General features: G+C 36.6%; 1 protein-coding gene across 1 annotated transcript in view; it reads left to right on the forward strand.

Annotated features, from left to right (window-relative positions):
- MICU2 (mitochondrial calcium uptake 2) overlaps positions 1–23,086 on the forward strand; it is a 166,435-nt gene that overhangs the window by 21,669 nt on the left and 121,680 nt on the right. The window lies entirely within an intron of this gene.

Here is a 23,086-nt window from a genome sequence, read left to right on the forward strand (position 1 = left end):
GGCGGGAGCCCTCGTCGCTCGGGTCGCCCAGTAGGTACTGTGCGTCCCCGGCCCCTTTTGGCAGCAGCCGGGATCAGCACCGCCTCGCTTAAAACTCGCCTCATCGAGGGGAACTTTGCCGTTTGCCTCAGTGGAAGAGGGCAGGGGGTGCCCGTAGCGCCGAGCGTTTCCCCCCCTTCGCCTGACAGCGCAGCCTGAGGAGCAGTGTGGTGTGGCGAGCACACGGGCTGTGCTGAGCTCCTCGCGTTGCTGGGAACTTCCAGAGCTTGTCTTCCTTCCACGATGCCCGGTCTATGCGTCAGGTGCTGTTAGACAGTCGCGCACCCTTTTTTACCCCTTCAAACAAAAAAAATATTTCATGAAAATAGGGCTTTTCTGTGTCGTACTTTGTCTGAAGTGCATCGCACATAACAGTTAGGATGATTTTCCTTCAAAATGTGTGCTATGGGTGTTAAAACATAGTTTGCCTCCGAGCATCAGTGCACGCTCAGAAGGTTATGTTCAAGGACAGATAGTCATTATTTACAAAGCAGTCTTCGCAAGTTCCAAAATACAGTTGTGCTTCCCAACTTTATTCTTTTGATGGAGGTAGTGAACTTTTTCCTGTTCCTTCAGAGTTCCCGTTCTTCCTTCCTTCCTGTCAATTAGAGCTGGTTAGGTATTTCAAGACTGGAAGACCTAAGTGTCTTTTAGGCCAGAGTGTTTAGCTGGTATGGGAGGAGGAGGTCAGTGTGTACTTGAAGTACTGTTCATCTACTTCTAAGAAATTTGGGAAGTACTCAACAGTTTGTGTGCTTCGATATCCTGTGTCTTAACAGATATTGAACAGACTAAACTGCAGGCAGGTGAATAGTCACCTGATCTATGCTTGAGTCAAGAACAAGGAATGATTTTTATTTTAACTGCAGTCTTAGTTGCAGAGAAATTCTAAGCTGCTGCTTCTTAGGAAACTCCAATTTTTCTGTGTAAGTGTGTTTCTGAATAGTTTGACTATTAGTCCTGATTCTTTGGACAGCGCATGTTAAAACTGTGGTTTTCTGTGTATAGCTCCCAGGGAGGAAGGCATCCATTGTTCCACTAGAAATCCTAGTGGAAACATAGCTCCTTGCTGTAAAGAGCCAACAGAATATGATTTGGCATTTACTTATGTGATGTTGCATTATGTTTAACAAGTGTTGTCGTTGAGACCAGTTTCATATATGTATGGGACTCTTGTGTAAGTAGATTTGTATGCAGGTATATATAAAAAGTGTTAAATGCTGGGAGTAATCACTTTTAAAGGGTGTTGAGTGAAGCAATCAAGTTCTAGGTCATGGACAGTTCTACAAGTACACTTTTTAATCCTCGGGGGGGGGGACTCTGAAAGCCTACAGCTTATTGAATTGATTCATTTTTGGAGACAGTAAATTGATGGAGCCTGCAAATTTCAAGTAGTTTATTCAATTTAAACTTTTCAGTTTTCCAATAATAAGACTGTTTGAGATGCTGTCGTAGTTACAGGCAAAAGTTGTCCTTATGTCCTGTTCTCCATGTTATTGTAGTTAATGTATTGAGCTTTTTAAAACTACTTAAGAAGTGGACATGCAGAACATGGCACTAAAGCCTGTATACTGGAAGTGGAACTGAGTTGTAAAAGCTATGAGGAACAGAGTGATAGAGCCAAAGTAACATGCTGCATTTCTTTTAAGCCGTTGAGATGCTAATTGTGGCTTCTTATTGACAGAAGGAGGAAATACTCAAAAGCAAAACAGAGTTGAAACAAGTATGTCACCTTTAGTTTAGTTTGTTTTGGAGCAGTCCTTTTTCTGTTAAGAGCTTGTGCAATCCTGTGCATTTCACATTCTAACAGTGGATAACTACTTTCTGTTATGATTCTTTTTCATTATAATTGATCTTAAGCAGCCTTGCTTGAGATTGCGCTTGCAAACAATTGTGAACTGTTTGTTCATGTTGCAGTATGTTATGTTGTGGAAATGTTTGCAGCATATGTATGTGAAATGTTACAGATTAAGGCAACTATTTGAAATTAAGCAGTGTAATTTTCATTATCATTATGGAAGTAAAGGAATAGGTAGTGGAAACGTTTATATTCTACCTCGTCAACCAGGCCTAGCATTGGTCTTGATTATGCTACAGTGCTTCCCTGTTTTCCTTGGTAATACAGTCTTTACTGTTAAATCATAAGAATTAATTGCTGCAAAATAGGTGGTAATTACTTAAAATACTTCACAAAGTGAAGTTAATAAAACAGCAATTTATCATCATGCTGTAAAGAGCCAGCAGAATATGATTTTATGTTTAGTTGTGTGGTGTTTTTCAGCAGCATTGTGTTATATTTAACAAGTCCTGTCATTAAGACCAATTTCCTATATGTATAGGACTCTTGTGTAAGTAAATGTCTATGTAAGTATATATAAAGTGTTAAATTTTAGCATAATTTGAGCCAGTGAGTAAATTCTCATTCTTGTCCTAAGTGAGATGCAACACCCATTAATAGCTTTGTTGTAGAATCAAACTTGCAGAAGTTTCTACTACAAGATTCTACTACTTGTAGAATCAAATTGTAGATACTTGCTCTTTATTTAAAGTAGTTGAAGTTGATAACTCTGTTTAGATTTTCCATTAGTCTTGGTAAAACTAGTCTATCAAACTAGTCAGAAGTTTTTCAGCTATACCTTGTTCTAGGCAGCTTCAGAGATCCAGTTTACTCTTGAAGCTGGCAAACAGCACATCAGAGCTAAAGTTCTGTAAATCCAGTATTTTATTTTTTTTTCTTCTAAAGCTATTCATTATTTTTAAATCAAAGACTGATACCTTTGGCACCCAGTTTCTTAAGTCTTTGTTTAATTACAGTCCTTGTATGCTGCTGCAATGGGTTTAATCCTGCTGGTGTTGGTTGTTGTCACTTCTGACTTCTGCTCAGAGTGAATGAAATTGAGCCTGTCTGCAAGTCTTTGCAGAATCAAAGGTCCTGCAGGGTCAGTTAATCTCTTTTCCTTTTGTGACCTGTATGGATAGTGTCTGGTTTATGTTGTAGCGACTTATGTTTGGTTACTGTGTTCTAATGTAATTGCTGTTTTTCCTGGCAAAAAAAATTTCAGTTTGGGTTTGTTTGTGGTTTTTTTTTTTTAACTTTTTTTGACCCAGTTTTTAATCAATGTTTTCACTGGCACTTACCTGTTCTGACTTCTTGCATTAAGTGGGTAGCATATTAATAATAAAACTTTCTATATTTAATGTAAGATTGCCTCAGATGTAATCTCTCATACCAACTCTCTCTTTAGAGCTTCAGTAAGTGATTTATGAAGTTATTTTCATCCTCTTCATTTGTTTGCCTACTGTTTAGAAACATGCAACTAATATACACTGGAATAAGTCCTTAGTGCTGGTTGTAAATCTACTATACAAAGATTTTTATAACAACATTAATGTAATCTTTTTTTTTATTTTTTTACAGATAACAGGTTTAGTTCTGTCTGCACTTCTGTTTAGCAGTGAAGCTACATTGACAATATCCTAGGCCAGATATAGCCTGTGCTGGGAAAAACTAGATCTTTTTTTTTTTTTTTTTTAATTAAATGAGCTAGTCAGCTTGTATGAAGGGGGGAGAAAGGGTGGGGTGGGGGAGGAGTGTAAGAGTTTTTGTTCTACCAGTGTAACTTAGAATGGGGGTTTATGTTGAAGTTCACTAAAAGTGTCAGCCAGGTCAAAAATGTACACGCAGCACTATAAACTGCAGTGATACTATACAGGCTGCTTTTCTTCTTTACTAGTGTAATTCAAATGCCATAATGGTATATGATTTGTAACCGTGATCAGACTTGCAGTATTGTCTACTGTGTGTTTATTATCTCAGAGCCTGCAGTTTGCAATACTAATGTGTCATTATATGGCGTAAAGCTGTTGGAATTCTTTGGGTAAAGTGTGGTGTTTATTGCGAGCTAGCCTTGCAGTCAGGTAGGGTACCTTTATCAGGGTCAAGAATCAAGTACGTGGTTGCCAAAGAGTGTGCAAGTGAATTTGGAATGGCACACATCAAGAGGCTGTAGCATTTTGTGAGAGGCAATGACTCCTGCCTCCCCACTCCAACTAAATTTGAAACTGCCAAGGGACCATAGCATCGATCTCGTACACGCCCAAACTGCAAATTATAAGAAAACTCTGAGACACGGCAAGCTGCTAGAGGCAGCATCTCCTGCCCCTGCTGAGTTTTTTATGGACATGTTTAGTCCCTAGTTTCAGAAAGAAGAATATAGTTTGATTCACCCTTGAAAAGTTGGCATCCATGCAGAATGTCACATTTTGTGCTGAGTCTAAGTCACTGTTTTCCAAATAATACTGACTGGAGTTATTAGTAGCACATGTATGAAGTTATATGTGTGCAAAGCTTTGTCTGCTGATAAACATGATTTTGTCTCAGCATTTTTTTTGTAGGGTTGTAGGAACATTAGTTGGTACTTGATATTTGATACTGCTTACCTGAGGTGAACTGGAAAACACAACTTACGGCCCTTTTTTTTGTCAGTTCTTGGTAATACTTTCTGTAAGATGACTGTAGTCTAATTGGTTCTCTTTATCTTACCTTTTCTACTATGCTTGTGTTGCATCAGCAATGTGCTACAATTCTTCCAGGTAAGAAGATACTCAATTCCTTTCCTGGAGGTATTAAACAAATACATGCATTATATTTGCTCATACTGAAAATACTAAGATAATGCTTATAACAATGGTCAACAAACCATTTGTGCTGTTTTTATTTTTTCTGGTGTCTGATATTTCTGAAATTTTCATTTTATTTTGAATGTGTTTGTTGAAACAATCGTCTTTTGGACTGTGTTAAATGTTTTATTTCACTTTAAACTGCATTGAATGTTTCACAGTTTTCCAGTGGTAACAATTCTTAAGAGAAGCAGAGACAGCCACACACGGTAGTGCTAACTTCATGTGTTGCAGTGATATGAAAACTGTTATTCCAAGCAACTGGGAGTAAAATACTTCTAATGATTAAAACTAGAGCTTAGACTAGCTTTCCGGGGCTACGTACGTAACCACCACAAAAATTTATTTTGGAACTATTGCCTTACACTGTTTAAAGAAACCAGAGTACTCTAAAGGATTCCCCAAACACCTGTTTGTTCAGGGAAGACCCCCTTGGTTCTGCCACTATGGAAAAGGCAAAACTATGTACTGGAGGACCTCTTTACAAATCCCAGGGCTGTGGAAAACTCAGAAAGTGCCACAGTTCATAGGGTAATCTAGGGAGAATGCTTAAATTAAGTACAACTTTTAAGTTTATCAGGGGTTTTAAAAGTTTGGAAGTCCTATCTGTGTTTCTTGGTGACACTTTGAGATGTGCGCTGTGTCTCTAAAGAGATGAATGTTTAGTTAGAAGACAAGATCTGATATATTGTGCATGGTTTTCACTCAGGTAAAATTTCCAACACAAATCAATAGATGGTTTGCAAAATAATGTCTACTACAGGCATCTTACCTGTTTAGTGTATTTTTACTTGATTGGTAACTTCTGGCATAAACGTGTGTAAAATATATTCACGGTGTTGTCAGTGGCCCTCATTGTATGCGTCTAAAACAAGTGTAATCAGTTGTGTGCATGTCAAAAGCAGCATTTTCTTTGAACCATTTGAAGTAATTTCATTAGATGGTGAAAGGAAGAAGTGCGTAGATCTGGAATGTTGATGGTTTTTTACACATCCTTTGTATCCAGGACGACGACTTAAGTTATGCTTTCACTACTTTTTGCCCATGATTTCTCACTCATTATATTTCTGAGTATTTTTTGTGATAGATTATGTTATTTAGGAAGGCAAGCTGTGCATAATAACTGCATGATTTTTTGGTACTGTCAGATAAAAAGTATGTATGTGGCATTTGAATTCAGTCACCAAATAGGAAAAAAAATATCGTATTTCTTTGTAGGAACCATTGTTTAATCTATAAGTTACATGTAAGTGTTGAAATTGTGAGCCACTGGCAAATCTTGTTAGAATGGGAGTTTTTGTGGAGGTTTCTTTTCAATGTGTTTTAAAAGCCCAGTTCACGCTAAGGGACAAACGTTACTGTTAAGATGAGGTGTCTGGATAAATATAGAACCCGGGATAAAATTGCATAAGGATTTGTAGTGATGTATGGAATCGCCTGGAGGGAGGAATGAGGTTCTAAAATAAAACCAGAAAGAGTATGTGCAGTCTTGTCTGAGAAATATATAGGAAGATTCTTGTGCTTACTCCATCATAAAAAGAAAAAAATTGCCCACCTTTGCTGGATCAAAGATCCTAGAATAGTTTTTGTGTCCTAAGTAATATTTCAAAGTGTTAATCTCTGAGTCTTTATTCTGTTAGAAATGAATTGAGAATGCAAATGTAGCAGCTCATATAATATATTACTAGGATGCTCACAAAGTGAAATTAAGCATGTATAAAATGAAAGTCTGCAACATAATGCTTTAACAGGCTTTTGAAACTTAATGCAAATGTTTTTAATCCACATCAAACTTGCTACCCAGTGATAGCTTGCAGGCCTTAGAGAAGCCTCGTATTTGAATTCTGCTGGTGCAAACCTGGCCACCAGGTTGGATCATTAATGTTTAAAATCTATGTAGTAGAACCAGGGCCGTGTAAAAATCACTGAAATTACCATTGCAGGTTGGTGCGTTTTTAAGTAAAGATTATTCTTTTTTATTGTGTTTTTTTAAAAATCTCTTACCTGCTTAAGACGTTGTCCTTCCGTTTTTTGCATCTTATTTTGCTGCTGACCATTGTTCTCTCTGCGTGACAGAATGTATTACGCTGTATAAAGTGGACTGGGATGCAGAGCAGGGAGCCAGGCAGTGGTCCCTGCGCAGCATTAGATTTCTGTTCCGGTTGTAGCACGGTTGGAAAGGTGTTAGAGGATTCCTTACTGCATCTTCAGGTTGGGTCCTTGAACCATCTGCAAGATGGTGCCTTTAAATCTTCTGTACACTGTAGAATCTGCAAAACAGCCTGTGATGTTTCTTTACAGCAGTGCTCATCACTGGAGAGGCTCATTGTCGAGGTGCAAGCAGTGCTCTTGTCGGCATGTGGTACCATCCCTCTGCCAACTTTGTGGTTTACTTTCTGCTGTATCTTTACTGCTGTATTTACTGTCTTGATAAATATTACAGAAAAATGTTGACTTAGATCATGACAAGGCAGTCAGCTCTGTAGGTAAACACATTAAATGCTGCCTATTTTTGGGTAATAATTTTTTTATTGCATCACTGAGATATTGATAGTCTATGGCTACATAAGAGAGTTTAACTCAGTTCATGAATATGCCTTCTAAGTCTAGTATATGATGTGACAATATTCCTACTAAATTTTTTCTTTACTGTGCATCTAGCGGTAAATTGAAGTACTCCAATGTAATTGGTTTGATTCTGTGCATTTACATGCCTTGATAACATTGTTACGTCATTTAGAATGAATGAGTTCCAGTTAATAGTCCAAAAATATTATGAAAAAGTATGTGTTCAAAAAATGCATTTTAAACATTTAAAAACATTCCTCCAGTTTTTAAGCATCAATAAATATGAATCTCCCATGCAAGAAGAGCTCTTTGGAATTAGATTGCCAGTTCAGCCTACCCTAATCTTTTTTCTTTTCCTTTTTCCTTTCTGAAACCGTTCCTCTTGTGCAGCCAACCAGGGTAACCTTAGCTACCTCTTGTTTGATTCTGTATTTCACTGTGTTATGGAAATACTGTATGTATCAGATGTCCACCAAGCAGTCTAAATCAATAACTGAGATATTAAATATATCACAAACATCATTCTCGGCATTAGTGACATACAGACATTGTCATGTTGTATGCCTAAAATAGAATGTGGTATAGAGAGTATGGAATCTGTAGGACCATGATGTTATAATTAATTATAGACTTAAATATTACTTATGGATGTGCATTTGTTTCTTAATTTTAAATATACAGTGTCCTTTTTAGCTTTTTGAATGTGAGATATTTATATCCTGAAGTTTAAAGCTAAAATTTAACTGTCTTTCATCTGATATGTCACTTCTACTTGAATTCACTCTTGCTATATGACTTCAGTGATTAAATAAAATCTAACAAACATTCTTTCTAGGCATTTTGATGCATGTGGACAGATGGGGTGAGTTAAGATGCATGGTTTTGTTGTGTTTCTAGCAATGTTTTAATTGCAATGTAATAAAAGGTTAGTGTTTGAGAGTTTTTGGCTGCTTATGTTAGTGGACAAATATAAACAAATAAGAAAATGGCTTGCCTGAACATCAGAAAAACACTTTTGAATAGAAAGAATTGCACAAAGTAATATTCTGATTTTTAACAAAGACCCCAGAGAAGAAACTGATATTTATTTATTTGCCATACGAGACTTTTCCTCCAGTAAGTACTCTAGATGGTTTCAGAATTGACATTATAATGTTTCATTTTTACCTGCTTTCTTAGATGGAAGCTCTGGTGTTTTGTGTTTTTTTAAAAAAAACTTGGAATACAGTGATAATTAGCCTTTTTTTTTTTTTTGTAAGAAATGATCTGTTGTGTACAAGCAGTACCATCTATTCTCCCATTGCTGCTGTTTGGCACTGATTTTCAAATGTCTTTGCTGGATTAGAGTGAGAGCTCTGTATTATACTTCCTTGCAGACCTTTATGTAAAGTCTGTGGCTGGCTGAATGTGGCTATTCCTAACCAGTGGTTTAGCATCTTGGAAACATATGGTAGCCAGAAGAAGTAATAACTCAATCTAGTTTAATTTGTGCTGTGGAGAAACTTATATAGACTTCACTGGTGATAGCTGTAACAATGGCATTAGGTCTATTTATTCCACTTCCTGATTTTCTGCATTGGATACATGTAGGTCACTAAATTTTGGTACATTGTAATGTCGTCTAATCTTCTTTGTACAATGGTTCTTATTATAAGGTTACTTAACATAACTAGGCTTGATTTTGTTTGAATAATATTCCAGCTAAAATAATCAAAGATAAATGACAGATAAAATTGTGTGAAATGCTCGTTCAGAATACATGTAGTAGGGTGTATCTCCTTATTGCTACTCCTGAAGGTTTTTATTACGTTAAGAACTGAAAGACGAGAAGGGAGTCTTCTCAGCTTTAAACACCAAACAGCATTGAAAGTAGTTTCTCAAGGTTTAAGCTCCTTTCAGGGTAGGAGAAATTTCCAGAGTGACTGTCTTGCACTGATGAGGTCTATAAAAAGCAGTTATAGCAGATGTTGCTAATAAATATTATCTTATCAGCACTGATACCTTCCCTGCTCCTTTGCCAAATCAGCAGAGAAACTCCTTCATCTGGCTCCAAAAACTGCAAAGACTAACTCTAGAATAGAAGAAAAATTTAAATGAAATTAAGAAAATCAGTGTTTTCAGAAATAATTTTTTTCTTAATCTTTATTCTTTTAAAAGTAGGCATTTTCTTTGATAATGCCTATTATTGGAGATACTGCTATATTACATTAATAATCTATTATCGAATTATAATGCAATATTAAAATAAATTACATTGAACTGCATATAAAGCTATATACATTTGTAATGTAAATTTATACTTTATGTATATTAGTAAGAATATCATAGTATGCATATGTATAAAATATACTTAGAATACAGACTATGTGAATGCAGTAATAAAAAATAAATATAATACTGTGTTAATAATGAAGTAATGTGATTTATTGTGAAAGTTTCTAATCTAAATTGCCAGATATGGCCAGAATTTAAAGAATGAGTTCTGCCTGAAGTTCCATCAGAAGCTCCTTCTGATGGCCCAGTGAGAGTCAGAGGGCTGCCTGCTGCTGAGTCTGGCTGGGCTTTGAACTTGACTGCGTGCGCACGCTGACGTGAAATCTTGTCAAGGAGAAAAGGGGAAAGTTCTGTGCTGTGATATTGTTCAACATGGTGAAACAGACGTGGTAATTGTATTGTATTCTCTCACAAAGTTGCCAAAATGAACTTTATTTTTCAGTACAAAAGTCTTAATGGTTACGTATTGACCACGTTATTGGACAGTCTGCTTCTCCCTTTCTAAAACTTTGAAAATTAGAAGGCACCAGAGGTTAATGCTGTAACTGACAGAAGAATTGGTTTGCAGTATAGCTTCTGTACCAGTTCTCTCTAGGTTTGTTTTTGAAGGAACTGTGGACTTGTCTGGTAATTTGGTGGGTTTTTTTAAGAAAATGCAAAATCAAAATGATACTTGACATGGGGACTAAGATACTACATTTTACCTTTACTGTATAACCTTAAACTGTTTAAATGCAAAGTGACAGTGGTCTTGGTAGCCTGGAATTGTCACAAAACAAAATGTTTTCCCTTGATCGTTTACCTGAGGGGAAGGCATTAGGGTATGGCTCTTCCTTAGGAGTGCAGTAACGCTGATGAATAAAACATCTGGCACCCTTTTGTACTGGAAAAAATGCTCAATGGTCTTAGCCGTAAAGGATACAGTAGTATCACTGCTGTGTTTGGGAACAAGTGAAAAATGACAGGCTTCTGCTAAAAAAAAGCAGGAATAAACATTGTAATCTCCAAAAGACGGAAAAATACACAAAACATGCATCAATTTAAAACCAGAGTTTCCCAGAGCAATTTAGATGCTTTTATCTAATGTAAAGTACTAATATAAAACCTGTGCTTTTCAATGAGGAACAAATGAGGAGCATTGATACTTGATTTAATTGTTCACATTGGATGGACTTCTGGTTCTTAATGCATAACTAGTCTTCATGAGATCCATCTCCACTTAAGATTAGCTTTTCTACTTATTGCAGTGAGTTGTGTCCACAGTAAAACACCCCAAGGAGTTGCTTGTTTGTTTGGTTGGGTTTTTTTTTAAAGAGTTTTGGTACTAACATGCATAGAGCAGAGAAAATATTTTTTTAAGTGCTTCAAACGAGTGCAAGATCTGGTTTGCCTTCCTGAAATTTTTGTGTCACTAATGTAATTTAGAGGAATACTACTTTTTTTTTTTTTTTTTTTTTTTTTTAATGGTGCAGTGACAGCAGCTACTTAGAAAATGTGGACATGTTTTAGTAAGTTTGCAGTTGGGGAAACGTAGTCTTTCATATTCTGATTCTACAGAAATCCTGTGGTTAGGCCAGTGATGTTATAAGCACATGAAAAACAACGGAGTGATGGAAATAAAGCTACTTAAACAATATGCAGTTTCTATTTGCTCAGTTGGGTGAGCTCTACAATGTGCAGATGCTTTTCTTGTGCTGTGACTTATTTTGTCTGAAATTATTTTCTTCTAACCCTCCACCAGATTATCTGGTAGCGCATGCTGCTATTTATTCTTTACTCAAGTGACAATTTTTTTAAGCCCTGCGAGCTCTTTATTTAAATTGGATGTAGCCAGACCTTTCCATACGGACACTTCTCAACAGAATCTTAAAATATGTTGGGATTAATTTATAATAGCTAAACATGCTCTATTTTGTGGTGTACAGTTAAAATGTGTATTTTAATTTGCCATTCAAATTAAAACAATTTTGGTATTATATCAAAGCTGGAGTTTGTTTTTATAGCTTGTTGGTTATTGAATGTATGTATGTTACTGCTGCAGTATTTCTCCTTCTAGGAAAAAAAATAATTGTTCATTTTTCACACAGGGCTGTAGCTAAGCACTTCTGTAAAGAAATTTGTGCATGTCTGTCTTGAGCTCTCTCCAGCAACTCTCTTGAAAAAGAGTACTAAGGACCTAAAAGTCATCGTAACAGCATTTAAGCTATGACCTATGGGGAGGACTCGACATGGAAAACAATAATGGCAAAAACTAAAGCAAGTCTTCTGTTTCTGGATTTTTTAAAAAAATCCATTAAAACCTTAAATTTTCAGCTTAGCTGAAGAAACATGATGGACAATAAACAATGTAAAGTGTATAAAATTACTTTTTCCTAGAACAGAGTGTTTTCTTTTATTCTGAATATGCTTGTTGTATGGAATGTTCCTACTCAATCTCCCAGAAAAACATTCTAGGAAATTGCTGACATACTTTTTTCCCAGCTGCTGTTAAATTTGGAAAACTGACAATGTCATAGTGCCAAATGGTGTTACATTGTTATTCTTTAGTTTTAAGATTTATGTTATCAATTCTCTTCAGCATCAAAAGTGAAAAACAAAGAAAAATCTAAATATTTAGGTGCACTGGAAATGTTGCATGTGCTAATTAAGCAGACTTTGTATAGCAATAAATACTGTATTCTTTATGTGAATACCTCTATAAAAAATAATGGACATCCACTGTTAATATGCCATCTGTTTACTGAATGTCATCGGTACCTCCTTTTATAATTTGTGATGAAGAGGTCCCTCAGCAGTACCGCTTATTGAAATGACAGCAATGCGATCAAGATGCATTGTAAGAAATAGTAATTTGCAGACAGATTCCTTGGTGTAAAACTCTTAAAGCGGTATATATGTGTTCCAGTACAGATAGCTTTTTCGTTGCAGCGAATACTCATGCTCTGTGGCAGTGGTAGGAGGTACCACTTCCAGTATTGCTGAGTACTCATACTGACAGCAAACAGGGAATGATTATTCTGAGACTCATCATATGGCTGAATCCTTTGTGGGAAGGATTTGTGAGACTGTAATTGGGGGAGTAATGGGGCACCTTTGTTGCTTCTTCATCCCCTAATTGCTTGTTAATTAGATCTTTGTGAGGGTCTGGGAGTCTTCCCTGCAGGACTTCTGCCTCAGGGCAGGCACTGCATGATAAAGTTGTGCAGAGGGTCCTGGGTCCTCTCTCCTTCGCATAGCCTGTGGGTTAGGTCGCTCTCCCTCCATTGCTTCCAGGACCAGTAGGCTCCGTGTGAGGGACTGCTCTGCACTGGCACTTGCCAGCAGGAAGCAATCCTTGCTTCTGCTCCCGCCATTGATGAACCAGAGGGGCTGGGCTTTGAATACAGAGTTAGAAGGTGGTGGATAATGGGAAGTAGACACAGCGGCTCTGGACCAGGCTGTGTAGGGATTAAATTCTGGATGTGGTGTTAATATGATGGAATCAGACCCTTCCGTATGGTTCAGTAGAGTGTGTGTGTGATTGCATATGACTGCTATAAATTCATGTTATGTACATCTGCTTCTGGCCATCAGAAATATCCAGTTGCTCTGACTAGATGACCGCATTGGATTTAAAAGTTGCTCACAGTTGTTTGAAGTGCGTTACACTTCGTATGTTCAGTGTTGATTGTCACCCTGGAGGTCATACCTAGGCTGTTACTTTGCTACTTCAGACCTGGAGATTGTCAAGTTTCCCATTACTGCATGCTTGAGGGACGCTTCTCGCCCATTTAGTGTCCCTGTAAATGCATTTGGCAAAACAAAGTTGATAGAGGCAATATCCTTTATTAGACCAGCTGCTGTAACTAGGAACATTATGTAAGCTTTTGGTCACCACACCAAGCTGCAGAATGTGTCTTCCCTGTCAGTAAACTTTGAATAGACAGATAATGAGTTACTGATGATGATCAGGTGATGTTGAGGTAGCCGTGAGACAATAGTGATCTGCTTTCGTTTGTGGAAAAGAAGTAAAGCGGTTTTATTGTAGTTATCTCAAAAAATGTTATTTTATTCAATAAGTACATACAATAGCATAATTAGTTTTCCATTGTTCATAAAATAAGTGTCCATGAAATGTCTGACATTCAAGGAAATCAAATTGCTATTATATATTTATGAGCCGTTTACCTACCACAGAACCAGCCTCTTAATGGTAAAACAATGCTTTGACAAGAGACTGAGTTGAACTTCATGGTAGGGTGATGTAGTGGTCATAAGTGTTCAGAAATCATAAATCAAGCCTTAAAATTGAACTGGCTGAAAAGGTAAGGTTTTTATTTAAGGTCACATGGATTCTTTTTGTTGATTTTTGAACCTCCAGTCTTGAAACTTCTGAATTGTGCAGGCTAGAAGTTTTTCAGTGAAAGCTGAGATATTTTCTCAATGATATCAAGTGCTTTGAAAGTATTCATGATGAAACTAAGTGGCAGGATCAATGTATATACACACTTTGCATACCCTTGATTTGAGAATAAAGAGTAGCAAGAGTCATGATGAGTTCTTTGGTGGCATTTGTTAAATCTCAAGGTGAGAAACTTCCCTAAAGTGTCAAACTGCAATGCTTACCACAGTGAAAACAAGCCTTTAACAATAGAAAAAGGGCTGTAAAAACTGATGACTGCTTTCATCTTGTGGAATTTCTAGCTGGTTATCCATTTCATATCCTATCTCCTTTCCTTATAGTACAAGTTTGCTCCATGTGGCTGATTTTCTTGATTTGTTGAGGGTTAGTGACCTTCAAGTTCCTCCAGATGGAAAGGGGGAAAGGATCACCTCCCACACAGAGGAAACTAGAGAAAGTTGTAAGTTTTTTTAAAAGGGGGGGGGAGGGAGGAATTTTCATTACATGGAAATATTTAATCTAGCAAATATAACCTTGGATTATCTTTCTATTGTTTTTGTACAATGTCTTGTGTGTTGAGATTATGGTTAACGGCAGGGTTCTCATGCACTGCAGCAAAACAGATATAAGCATAAGTTACCTGAGCCATAAGTTCTGGATTGAGTTTTGCTGGGGGAGTAAAAGCTCCCCTCTCTTCTATTGTGGGTGCGTGGGAGTGTGGTGTTGCAATTCATTTTTCTCCAACTCTCCTCGTTATCAGCATGGGAATAGCTGTGTCCATAATGCCAGGTTTGATATGGAATTTTAGTGGCCTTGTGTTAAAAGTAACAAGGCCGCACTTGAGCATAATGATAACTATGCTGGGAAATCCTGCGCATCTGCGTTTGTGTACAGAAAGCCTCAGACTTTTCTTCCTGTAGTAGGAAGTTTTCTGGACAACTGGCACTGGTATTTTTTTATTTAGATTTTTTCCCACTGAACACAAAGCAGATTGTTGTAGTTCACAACATAGAAGTATGTCTGTGTTGACAATATTAGGAAGATTTCTACTGCCTAAGACAAGAATAGAAGAGGTAATTTTTCAGAATAAGGAGAGTCTGAAGGTTGGGATATGAAATATTTAGGCTCAAATCCATGATCTGGATAGAGCGCAACACAAAGCTCAGTTTGCATCTTTCATATCACAGGTAAGTGTCTCATCAACCAACTTATTAGGTATTCTAGGATGATTTTTTTTTTTTCATTGAACAACAACAACAAAATCTCAGATGTACTGAAACTGTGATCTTCTTTTCCTGCCAGTCCAGATACTTCAGGACTTAAAACCAGTCTTACATTAACTATATATAAGGCAAATTTATTAAAAGAAAAAGCTTTCTGGAGAGTTGTCTTTTTTTTTTTAAGTAAAAATATTTAGATTCTTATAATATTGTTTGTCTGTGGTTAAAAATATGAGTGAAAAAGAGGCACAAAATTTCAAAGGTACTCTATTTCTTAACCAGATTTGCGTATAACTGGGTGCAGCAAATACTCACAACTGAAGAAAAAAACAGTTTTGAAAGGAAATGTATCATCAGTTTCTGTATCCTCTCAGTTTACCAAGAACTTCTTGAAGAAGGGCTAAGTTTTTTCTGAGGCTTAAAGTCAAAGTAATTGTTTTTTTGAGTATTTAAAAGGTTCACACACAGATAACTTGGTGTTCAAAGTACCATTGGTTCAGTGTAACTCATGTAAGCATCTGTGTGAACTGTATCATTAGTTTAATTTTACCTGTTTTAAAAACAGTATTAGCTTAGAGTTGGAAAGATAACGCAATAATTTACCAAGTGCTAAACTGGGTTTAAAATCCTCCTTAATGGTATAGCCTGAAGTATGTATCTCAGTTGTGTTAAAGATACTAAAGTTAAAAATAAACGGGAGGAGGAAAGGCATATCTGTGGTGTCAGCGAGGCATGTGGTAAGCTGATGTATAAAGGGAAGGTAATGGATCTGCTTGGATTCCAGCCAGCGGTGCCGGACACGGGCATTCTGCCGAGGCACATTCCAGGGCATTAAGTGCAATCCCTTCCCTGGGCGCGCTGAGCCCTCTGTGTAATTCATCTTCCCTGCGATCCACTCTGCCGGGGGCTGGACATACAGCTTAGCCCCTATCTTTACCCGTGCAACTTCTTGGTAGTCACTTTCTCAGTTCTGGGCAGCGTTTGACTTAGAACGCTTAGACACGGGTAGCTCCGTTTGAATCTACTGTGCAGGCACTGCCTTTCAACTTGCTGTTACTTTGAAGTAGGGTATTGGAATCTTGTTTCTGCTCTAAATTTTTGGTTATGAGTAAACCCTCTTAAGATGGCTTTTTAATGATTTTTTTTTTTTAATTTATAAGCATTGCATTGGTGGTGTTAACATGCAAAATTAAGTAGTTGGTGGGATTTCCCTTTAACCTCTGTGTTGTATTAGCAGTTACTCTGATACTGCAGATGCTTGCTACCTTATAGCAACACTAGAGGAAAAAACTGTATGATCCATCTTTGTGAACACAAAGAGGAGGAACAGAAGGAAAAAGGAACTCACTTCCTAAAGGTGTCCAAGATGGAAGTTTACATCCTCCAACCTTTGAGAAGCATCATTCCCATTTCCCTCCCAGCCTAATGTTCCACATTTTCCTATTTTATTGGCCATTAAAAGCAAGATGAGTTAGGCATACAACTCCCTGTTATGCCTCCTAGAGTAAAAACTTTAAAGACATTCAGAAACGTTTGCAGGGTTGGCCACCTGCGCCTTCCTGTGCTCAGAGGGATGGGTTACCTCGGGTCTCCTGGTGACAAGCGTACACCATTTTGTGAAATTAATTCCTCCAAGTTTGTCTTTGACTAGCAGGATTATTTGGCCACTTGTTCTATGGAATGATGAGAGCAAGCCTGAATGTACGGTAGCTTTGTATGTTTGATTGTGTGCAACCCACTTACAAAAAAGAAATGTTACGAAATGTTACGAATGTTATGAAAGCAGTTAACAAAATATAAATGTTTATAATATTATAGCTTTTAATATCAACTTTTCGTGCTAATGGCTATGATTACTTTCCATTGGTCTTGAAATACTGTTTCGTAACAAGAAGTTTCAGATAAATATTTAATGTCAAGCTGGGCTGAAATTAATCTAAAAGATATTAATATGCCCAAGGTAACTGTGACCTGCACTTTGTTGAGAAGCTGTGCCTTGAAAATATGAAATGAGCTGCACTTTTTGTATGAGTGTTTGTATTAGCTTTTTAAGAGGCTAATGGCCAAAATCTGTTTTTACATAGCTTGCTTTTCTGATGTGTTGGTAGCAATTAGTCCTTATTCAAAATGTACTAATACAAGCTAAGCTTGTTGAATTAAACTGACTTACTTTTCACTCTTCCGGCCTGCTTAGAAAATCTTCCTACTTTAAGGGCTCCATAGTATTGTTTATAGTTGTGGGTGCAAAGAACTAGAAACACTGGACAATGGAAAGCATATAGGAAGGGATGGCATTTTCATTCTCTAGCATTGGGAATGTAGTGCACCGATGTATGTCCTCCTTCATTCCCACAGCCTTGCTCAAAAAGAGGCCAAGGTCCAAAAAACTTGTGGTGTTTTTGATGCTGTCATTTAACATTCTCTGTGCTTCTGGTACAAAGCTATTTACATGTGGGACCTAAATAGCCATTCACAGCTGCTGCCAGCTTATACCCTGGTGATGATTATAGCTGCTCACCCTAGCACTAGGGAAACTTCTTTTAAACATAGTATTTTTGGTGAACGCTGTGTTTCTCAGTCAGAGCCATTTTCTAACCCTGTTCATGTTTCACACATTTGGGAGAACTGACATTAAGCTCATCTCTATTAAATATAGGAAGGCATAAGCACTTGAGAAGACAAGGGGTTTTTAAGAACAAATAGATGTAATTCACCAATAGCAGTGTGAAATGGTATAGAATGTGCCTTACACTAGACAGTCTGTTGTGCATACAGAAGAGTCCTGCTTCGGTTTTGGCAACTTCCTCTGGTTCTGATAGTACACATTTTTTTGTTATTGTAGTTGAACATGTGTGCCAGCTGTTTAACTATACTTTTCTAGTAACTTTTACTGAGGTTTCCCAAACATTTAGTGTGTTGGGTATCTAAAGAGAAGTTAATATGAAGCTAAACCAAAGGCAGCAGTGTTTATGTTGAGAGACAAAAAATGTAACACTGAGAAATAACCTGTCATCTCTTTCTCAACCCTGTTATCTATTCATTCCATAATCCTATCAAAATAAAGATAAGAAAATAAATATCTGAATCTTATGTTGGTGCTCTTGTGTAGTGTAGAGTGGGAAAATGGCCCACTGGAACTTCTGACCTACTGTTCTCTCTTCCCAGATAAGAATTTTCTAGTTCTTTCTTCCAGTGGACTCTTACGTTGCCTTCCTCTTGCCTCTAAAGAGCATCCTCAGCTGCCGCCTTCCTGCTTTGAACTTCCAGGCTCTCTGTGCATTTTGATTTAAAAGAAGCATTTATTTGAGGAAGAATTAAGAGCAGTTTCCTATTCTGAAACTAAAAAATAACTGTAAAAAGTGAGCTACAGACGATGGAATTGGTTTGTTTATACAGAAAGTAGTATAGCTTAGTTTCACTTTAAAGACCCCAAATATGTGCTTCAAGTTGTTCATGTAGTAACCAAAGCAATTAACTTTTTAAAAATTCTTGCAATTAATTTGCACACATATTTGTACAGATGTTGCTTTCTTTTATGATAGAATGAGTAATGAGCACTTGTGTATCTTAGTAAATAGGTGCAAAATGTTTAATATAAGTAAGGAAAATAAACACAAAATATTAATTGGGAAGGGATGTTATTTTTTAAGAGTTACTTTGTGTTGACGTTGAAAAGAGACATAGATTCTCTTCATTTGCCTTCTGTAATGCGTTAGGGTTTTTTAGCTACAGTATTAAAGATAGCTTGGGCTTCCCTCAGTAGAAGCTTTAATGACTAGCTTGAAGCCATTTTTTTAAAGGAATTAATATTTAGACATAACATTAGCTATGGGGTAATTAACAGGTTTAGAATAATTAATGAATAAAATTGCAAGGACTGTAATTTGCATTGCCTAATACAAACTTTTAAAGCTTTCTTTAAAGGTTTTTTTTCTCATTAAAATGTTAAATTGGTTTTATTTCATGAACAGGATATGGAAAAATATTGCCATAATTTCTTTGTAGGCTCCATTTGACTTGACACTTCATTGAAATCAAGCCTGGATTAATAATTTACTCTTTTCTCCAAGATACGCTAGAGGTTCAAAAAAACTCATTTGGTATTGCTTATTTTAAAACCTCTGAAATTGCATTTTATTTTGTGATTGGATTTGCTTGGTTTTATAAGAAATAGTTATTTCACCTTTTAGTGCGTATTGGTGAGGAGAAGGGGGAGGAGGGAGGGAGGTGGGCTTTTGAGAACAGTTTTGTTCCAAAACCAGTTCCTCACAAGGGTGGAAAAAAAGCCCTTTGACTGGGACATGAGATGCTTTCATCATGGTTGGCATGCTCTGTTGATCTTTGAATTGGCTAAGTTGATAACATTCATACCTCAGAAAAACTAGAAACACAACAGATATTTTAAGCATGCACATTGTACTTAACTTTCTGTAGTTTGGTATTACTCCAAATTCATAATTGTACATAGGAAGTTCCTTTCTGGTCTTCCAAATCATTATAAAAAATGGACATTACTGACTGATGGGGGAGTGACATCCCAAAGCTTCTGATCTCTGGTGTTAAATCTTTTGAAGTGGAAAAAATAATAGCTTAGAAAAACTTGATTGAAGATTGCTTCAAGAGAAATGTATTTAATAAGTGGTTGCTTAATTGACATGTGACCTGTAGGGTTACAGATGCCAGACAGCAAAACTACAGTGAAAGAGCTGGGCTAAACTTTATTTAAATAATGCTTTCAGATGCTATTATACTTACAGATTGTAATCAAAATTGCTATTTTATCTAAAACCCAAGCAGAGACTGTAAGAATTGGTACTTTATCAGTAAATTGCTCAGGCTAGTGCTCAGCCCAGCTAATTGCTTTCCTTTTTATACTTTTTCTTCTAATCAAAGAGGAAACAAAACTATGACCCAGCTTACTAATGGCCAACATTGTGTAGCAGGAGCTGTCACGGTCACTGGTGTTTCACCAGCGAAGCAAATTTTTTGCTACCGGTCTGAATGAGGTGCTTTTGGTTATAAGGCAATACAGCTGGGTATGGCAGGGCCTCGAGTGTTTATTTAGGATACCTCTTTCCTATCCTTAACAATGTATTGACCATTTGAAGTTGCTTCATTTGTAGAATGCTTTTAGTTTCTATGCATAAATGAAGTAAATCACCAGGGGTTTATGTTTTTTGGTTGGTTTTTTTTTTTCAATCTTTTAAGTATTGTCATGTTTCTAAAAAAAACAGTGGTCAGTTTTTCCTGTCATTCACGGTTTTACTTCAGGGATAAACTAAAAGTTCTTGCTTTTCGTGAATTACTCTGTCCATATGTGTCTGTACTCGATGCCTGCATCTGAAAAAGGATAAGGCTTGATGATTACTAACATTTTATTAGCATTGTTATGTGATGTGATGGCATGTAGCAGTTGTGAGAGAAGATGCTGTTCTCTGACACAGTAATCCTGTGTTATGCCAGGCCATTCACAGACCATTCACAGAGTCTTCATTACTCATCATTAATCTTCCATGTCATGTTTCTTCAAATCTTTTGCCAGTGATCATTCCTTACTTGGAGTCCGTATTTCAATATACGGAACATGGAATTTATAAGTAATGTGGTGCCCAGGGAGGATTAATGCAGCACTCTTGGTTTCTCCTGATCTGGGTGTTCTTCTTAATAATTTGATTGTTTTTTCAGACCAGACAGTCAAATTTTATTTCCTAGTTTTTCACATAAAGTCACAAATAATTGCAACCTTTCCAGGCATCACCTATAATATTATTTATGAAACCATGGTGATTCTTATCAAATTTTGTGTGTTTAAAAACGCTACATTGGTTTTACGATCACTTGTTCTGCTTCACTTTCCTAGCAGCAGTTAATGGATTTAATTGGAATCTGTGAAGTGATTCGTTAATTTTTCTAAGCCTGTTTCTCATCCATGCAAAACCACTAGGAGATGGAAAAAATAAAAATAATTTGTGCTTATGATTAAATATGGAAGAATTAACATATATTGTATCAGTATCTGTATTGTGTCATTAATATGATTCTCTGGTGTTCTTTGATCAAGTAGGTCTTACTGTGTTAGAACAAGAAATTGTTTCCTGTGTAATAGTGCTTTTATGAAAACATTAATTTTCATTGTAACACAAGCCTCTTTCAGTAATTTTAAATAACCGTGTAGATTGTTTTCTTAAGCTGTTATTAGCTTAAGTAATTTAAATAAAGATTAATATATAGGTGGTTTCATTTTAATTATGAGTAGAATTATAGTACTTTAAACTGGTATGGCGGAAAGTTGGCCAAAATCGGTGCTGCATGTCATTCCAAAGGACAAGACGAAGGATTGCTGCTGTTGTGTTCTGTGTTCTTGGGAGTGAGCAAGACCCTTCTTATGCAAAACACTGAATATCAAATTTGGGTTGTACTTGTGTTGTGGAATGGGGGGGTCAAGTTAGTGTTTGTGTGGTGTGTAGGCTGGCTTTGTTTTATTATTATTTTTTTTTTAATGCAAGGGCTTTTACTCCTAGTGTTACTCTTAGGAAGCAGTTCCAGTCATTCATATCTTTACTCATTGACAAAAAAGACCTGCACTTGATAAGCAACTGTAAAATTTAGATGCAGAGATTTCAGAGGATCTAACCAAGTTGCTTGCTATAAAGGCATATTTAATTTTGCTAGTAACATTTCTAGGTATTTATAATTTTTGCAGATGGAGTAAAATACATAGATAATTTAAAAATAAAAACGTTTCCTATTGTATATATGTAGAGACTTGTTATTGGTAAAGTATAGCTGTTAAGTACCATTGATTAGTAAGTTTAAACAAAGCTGTGGAGCAGACCAAAAAGCAAATGGTATGGATAATACAATAATAGCAGTCTTGAGGTCTGTAATTCTTTCATGGATTAGATACATGATATTTTGCTGGCATTAAGTTCAAAAACCTGTTCCTTTACTACTTGTAATTTGAATTCAGTCATGCATAGACTTGTTGACAGCTATTTACTAGAAGTCTACCTTTGCAAGAGACTAGTACCCTGCTGCATAGCAATAAGAATATCAACATACCAGCTGCAAGAACTATTTTTCAGCTGTGTTAATGTTTAAGCATTAGAAAATGGGAAACACTTGCACTTTGAGCAGAGGTATGCAAATACACTTAATTTCTCATATTAATTGCTTGGCTGCTTAATTTTGCTGTTTTCATTAGAATTGTGCTTTATCTTGTATATATTTATTAAATATCAATTTTCAAATTACTTTTTCAAGTTATTTATATTTAAAAAATGGTTCTGCCTAACAAGTCCCAAGCTGTGTTTAGAGCCTGTTGTGTGTTAAACTCTCGTTAGTAACTTGAAAAGACACATTCTATGGTCTTGTCTGTCTGTGAAGATGTTAGTGTGTTTGACACAGTGCAACTTGTGGTATATACCAGACACTGCCATTTTGTAAAAGACATTAGCAAAACTCTTGAGTTGGCCTCAAATAAATGAAAATATTTGTTTATAAATTTTTGCAAGTTGTGATGTCACCATTAGGAGAAAGCTGTGCTTTTCTTGCCTCCTGCTGCAGGCATACTGTGAGGGTACGCTGACAACTGGGTTCACTTTCTCTGGCTTTCTGGTCTGTGAACTTAAAATTTAACCTTTCCTCTGAGCACGTTGGTCCAGTCTGTTTTGCTGTAGTGCTAAATTGTGATGTCCAAACTAATGATATATTTTTTGGCATGTCCAGTTGAATTGGTTTTGGTAATTAGTAGGAGTTAATGCTCTCATTTTGAGGCTGCAGCTTTTAAAAGTTTACCGATTCTTTTGATCCTAGATTCAGAGCTAGGAACAGTAAACCTTGTTAATCTAACTGTTTCTGTTGTCTTGCTCTATTTGGTTTATTTGTTCTGTATCTAGGAACTGCCTGTACCTGTAATAGTCAT

This window comes from Charadrius vociferus, unplaced genomic scaffold (assembly GCF_000708025.1).
Source record: "Charadrius vociferus isolate BGI_N301 unplaced genomic scaffold, ASM70802v2 scaffold278, whole genome shotgun sequence".
Lineage (NCBI taxonomy): Eukaryota > Metazoa > Chordata > Aves > Charadriiformes > Charadriidae > Charadrius > Charadrius vociferus.